The sequence below is a fragment of the Pinus tabuliformis genome, chromosome 7 (assembly GCF_031772625.1).
Source record: "Pinus tabuliformis cultivar Carrire ecotype Pingquan chromosome 7, CPIR1, whole genome shotgun sequence".
Lineage (NCBI taxonomy): Eukaryota > Viridiplantae > Streptophyta > Pinopsida > Pinales > Pinaceae > Pinus > Pinus tabuliformis.
In genome coordinates this window covers 183,419,634-183,425,633 of record NC_142293.1, presented here as the reverse complement: position 1 = coordinate 183,425,633, position 6,000 = coordinate 183,419,634, and positions in this window count along the sequence as shown.

Genomic DNA, 6,000 nt, shown 5'->3' with positions numbered 1-6,000 from the left:
CTCTCTAGGCAATGGTTTGGTGAGTATATCAGCAACCCGTTCCTTAGAAGGAACATACTCCAACTTGACCTTTTGTTCAAGAACTTGTTCCCGGAGAAAGTGATACTTGATTTGTATGTGCTTGGTTTTTGAATGCATGACTGGGTTCTTTGAAATGCTGATTGCACTTGTATTATCACACAAGATGGAGATGGGTGGTGTACAAGTGATTTGAAAATCCTGCAAGGTCTGCATCATCCAAAGGAGTTGAGTGCAGCAAGATGCAGCAGCAACATATTCTGCTTCAGTTGTAGACAAGGCAATCGAACTCTGTTTCTTGCTGAACCAAGATACTAATCTGGAACCCATAAAGAATGCACCACCACTCTGTAGGTTGGTTGATGTACTACTGCTGATTCATCATTTGAACTGAGGCTACATCCGGTGACCATGGGTGTACATACTGGTTTTGCATCTTCCATGCCATATTTCTTCAAAATCTGCTTGAGATACTTGGTTTGAGACAAGAAGATCCCTCCTTCCTTTTTTTGGATTTGCAGGCCAAGAAAATATGTCAATTCTCCAAGCAAGGACATTTCGAATTCTTTCTGCATCACCAAGGCAAAGCTTTGACTCATAGATTCTTCATTGCTGCGAAAGATAATGTCATCTACATACACAACAAGTATTAGCAATTTGTCATTTTCAATTTTTATATAAAGATTGCTATCTGCTGATCCTTTTGAAAAACCTTGTTGATGAAGATATTTGTCCAAACGATAGTACCAAGCCCTTGGAGCTTGTTTAAGACCATAGAGAGCCTTTTTTAGTCTGCATACAAGATTTGGATCATTTCCAAGAATGAAACCATCTGGCTGTTCAATGTATACTTCTTCTTCTAAGTCTCCATTCAGAAAGGCTGATTTCACGTCCATTTGAAATACTTTGAACTTTTGAAAGCTTGAGAGAGCAAGGAACATTCAGATGGCCTCAAGTCTTGCAACAGGAGCAAAAGTTTCCTCAAAATCTATTCCTTCTTGCTGCGCATACCCTTTACAAACAAGTCTTGCCTTGTTTCTAATTACTTCCCCATTTTCATTCAACTTATTTTTGAAGACCCATTTTGTCCCTATAACATTCTTATCCTTTGGTCTAGGAACCAACTCCCAAGTGTTGTTATTTTCGATCTGCTCAAGTTCTTCATCCATTGCTTTGACCCAACATTCATCTTTGCATGCCTCTTTTACATTTTGTGGTTCAGTGGAGGAGAGTAATGCCAAATAGCTTGAAGCTTCTGCAATTGTTCTTCTTGTTTGTACACCTGCTTCTTTCTGTCCCAAAATCTGAGATTCTGGATGATTCTTCTGAACGTACCGGGAGGGAGTCTTCTCTTCTATCCTTATCTGTTCCTCTGGTGCTTCTTGAGGTTCTTCTTCTTCATCATTCTGTCTTTGAGGGTAGTCTTCATCTTCTTTGATATTTTCATGATTTACTTGCCTAGGAATGTATCCCTTTTCATCAACCACTACATCAATGCTGTCAAAAATTCTTCCAAGTCTTTTATTGTAGCACTTATATGCTTTGCTGTGTGGAGAATAACCAAGAAGAATGCCTTCATCTGCTCTAGGTTCAAGTTTGCCAAGTTGCTCATCAGTATTCTTAATATAGCATTTGCTCCCAAAGATTTTGAAGTGCTTTACCGAAGGAGTCTCACCATATCAGAGCTCATGAGGAGTTTGAGTGCTGTTCACTCGGAAATTTGTTTTGTTGAGAATAACAACCGCAGCATATGCGGCTTCACCCCAGAAATTTGCGGGAGTTCCAGACTCATCTAGCATAGCACGAGCCATTTGTTGGACTGTTCTGTTCATCCTGTCCACCACTCCATTTTTCTGAGGAGTTCTAGCTATAGAGAATTCTCTTCTTATCCCATGTTCTTCACAAAAATCGAAAAATTCATTTGAGGTAAACTCCCCACCTCTGTCAGACCTGAGGCACTTAATTTTGTAACCTGATTCATTTTCAACCAAGGCTTTGAAGGATTTGAATTTCTTGAATGCTTCATCTTTGTGCTTCATAAGTCCTAACCAAACAAACCTGGAGAAATCATCAATGAATAATATCAAGTATTCTTCTCCTCGAGGTGTCCTCTTCCTAAATGGACCACATACATCTGTATGGACTAGCTCAAGAGGCATGCTAGCTGATCCTTCCTTCTCTGGAAAGTTAGTTCTGGTTTGCTTTCCAAACTGACATGATTTGCACATGGTGTTGTCTGGAATTTTGATATCTGGAAGACCACGAACTGCCTGATATTTGCATGCTTTCCTTATTTGTGAAAAACTTAGATGCCCCAACCTCCGGTGCCATAACCAGTGTTCATCATCCTTGCTCAAATAGTATTGTTGTTTTCCTTCTTCAAATATGTATCAAGATCACGAACACGACATCCGTTTGATCACTGTTTCACCTGTATCAAGATCACGAACACGACATCCGTTTGATCTAATTATCACCTCGGTTCCTTGATCACACATCTAGCTGACACTTAGAAGATTATGCTTCAATCCATCAACATACAAAACATTTCCAGCTTTGGCCTTTTCTTTTAACTGAGCAGTGCCTTTTCCTTTTATAGCTGCAGGAGTATCATTTCCAAAAGAGACTTTCTTTCCCTTTTCTAAAGCAGAATATGATTCAAGTTTTTCTTTATCACCTGTTTCGAACATCCACTGCCAATGTACCATAGATATTCTTGTCCTTCTGCATAAAATGCTATCCCACATCTTTCTGCTTGTGGTTCCTTTATTCTCCATGTTCTGGTGCTTGAGGCTTGTTCCTTTGTCTGCTGAAACTGCTCCTGCATTCAGAATCTTCATGACCAAAGTTATTGCAAATAGAACATTCAACTTCATTTTCAAGAGCCGAAAAGTTGTTATAGGTCTGTTGGTATCATCCTAAGACCCTTTTTCCTTCCCAGTTTCACATCATTTATCCATACATTTTCATCATTTATCCCTCAAAATCCTTGAATATTGATTATTAATTGTTCTATAGTTATTAAATTGCATAAGAATTAATTTAGGAGTTTTATGTTCCAGAATTCGAGGTTTTTGATGACTTGACTACAGGAAGTACCCACAACCTGTAATGAGTTTACCATTTGACATGTGGCGCAGCGGATGAGCGAGAACGAAAAGCATGGGCGAAAAGTGGAATGTCCAAGGATGGACAAACACCTATCTTCCATCCAAATCGAGCCTCCTATGCATACGGTCAACTTCAGTCAAAGCAGGGTACTCTGGCGCATAAAAGCAGCAACAGCATTGTTCTATTTTCATTTTGATTTTTGTTCTTTTTGAAACTTATGGTATGGAAACATTTTGCAAAAAGTTATGTAGAAACGCGGCAACAACACTATGTACATTCACTGCATCGATGACATGGCTGTATGTACGCATGTGTAAATACAGTAGTTCAATGTTTTTGAAGGTTAATTAATCAGTTGTTAAAACATTTGCGGAGAACAGAGTTTAGTTAATACACAGAACCGGTTACAGTCCCAACGTGTGTTCACTCTTTTGCATTGGTTGATTGCTGAACGGTGGTAGTCAGTATACCCTTAGGCACGGACAGGCCCTGCGTCCTTTGTTTGGTATACTGCTCTTCGTTTTGTTACATTTCATTTCAGTTTATACATATATGTTTGCACAGCGTTGTATTAGTTTCAATCTATATGCTTACACAACGTTGTATTGGTTTCGACTTATGTATCACACAGGTTGCATCATAGTTTCGATTTATATAACTGTTGACTCACATAGTATATACGTTGCAGTCATATGAGCTTTCGATTCCTTTATGTTTTGAGTTTCATTACATGTATATGGTGTGCGCATCCGAAGGGTTTATTGTTATGTTGAATGGTCAGCACTAGGATCTGGAACGAGAATCTTGTAAGGGATTTGGTCCTTGTGTGATTTACAGATGCATGCTCATAAACTCTGCCTTATTTCACAGTCTATTCATGTTCTTTTTATATAGTTTCATAGTGTAAATATCTTGCATGCTGTGTGTGTTTACTAAGCAAAGGTTTTCTGAGTGATACCTCTGTAAGGGGGTTAGAATCATTGCCACAGTCATACACAGTCTTTAGATTCACAGTTTGCTTTGATAGATGCATGTCATAACCAGCATTGTAGTCAGATACATCAGTAGGGTAATCTAGGTGTGTGAAGGATAGGCTGCATATAATGGTCTTCCGTAAAGAAGCCTTGCAATTTACCTCATAATCACCTGGGCGGTAATTCTTTATGTCTATATACCTTAGACCACGCCTCTAAGCTTACGCACCTCGGTCGATATTAAATATAGAGTCCAGTCTAGCACCCTAGCTGAGACCACTACATTTTGGCGCCGTTGCCGGGGAGGCGTACGTAAAGAATTCAAACAAGCAAAAAGAAAAAAAATTTAAATTCATAAAAACCAAAAACACAGTTAGAATCATGTTCATTTATGCCTAGACTTAGGGACAATCAAGGGAGATTTGTGAAACCCCCCCACCATCTTAACACTAATCCATCATCATCAGGAGCAGACTTAACACCAACTGAGGAGGATATTCAAACGTTAGCTGAGAAATTCTATTCAGGACAGCACATTACTCTTGCTGAGAGAGAAATTCTGTTTGCACATAAATCACAGCAGCAACCTTTTCCTAAATCCTCTACCCAAGGGAAAAGTAGCACCATTACCAAACAATATTCCTTTCTCTCTTTTCCACCAAGAGACACTAAGAGACCAAGCAAAATGGCTGAGGAGGGATCTGGATCAGTTCCCCATCAAGAGGAAGAGGAATCCACTTTTAAATTCCCTATACAAGAACCACAGGAGGATGAGGAGATTAAAATGAAAAATATACCCCCATCCGTGTTACCCAATTTCTATGGTATGGCATCAGAGGATCCGGACTCATTCTTATTTGAGTTCGACATTGTGTGTCACACTTATGGTTATACAGATGATGCTCACAGACTGAGATTGTTTCCAGCCACATTAAAGGCAGCAGCCTTGAAATGGTTTATGGGGCTAGGGGAACATGCCATAGTAGATTGGGATGGCATGAGGAGGATATTTCTGAGGAAATATCAGCCTTATTCTAGATCCAAAGACTCTAAAGATGACATCTTTAGAATGAGCCAGCAGGAGGACGAAACCTTAGAAGAATATCTAGAACGGTTTGTCTATAACTTACAAAAATCTAAACACCGAACCATGCCTCCTGATCTAGTTCGCACAATCTTTTTGAAAGGTATCAGGGAAGAATACATGGATGATCTCAACTTAATGGGCAAAGGTGATATCTCTGCCCTACCCTTTGAAGAAATAGCTGAACTGTGTGAAAAATATTCAAGAAGTAAAGCCAAAATGGGAAAGAGGACTTTATCATCTAGGGTCATAAAAACTGCCTCTGCTAGTGTCACCCGGGCTGAAATTGGTAATCTTTTAGAAGAGTTCAAAACAGATTTGTTGAGTACTCTAGGAAACCAAATTGATACCTTAAAAGCCAAAAAGAAACAAGAGGAAGAAGACAATATCATGGCCATTTTCTGCCCCAAGTGTCGCAAGAAGCATGCATTAAAAGATTGTCCTCTAGACAATATACAAGTATGTGCTTTCTGTACTGAGCATCATGATATATTTGACTGTCCTAAAGTTAAAATTGTGCAGAACTGTAACATGGCAGCCAGCACAGAGATGGAGAACGTGTACTACATGGGTGCAAAGCGACCATGGCAACCAAGGCAAGCACCCTAAGGTATGTTTCCTAATCAAAATATGCAATTTCCTATGAATGATCAGATGTATGCACAAAACTCATGGAATATACCTATGCCATGGCAGCATGGAAACCAATCACAAAATCAATGGAGACCATCTCAACAATATCCCCAATCCTACCATCAGTATCCTCAATCATATCCACCTTACTCACAGCCATATCAGCAGTACCCTCAGTCA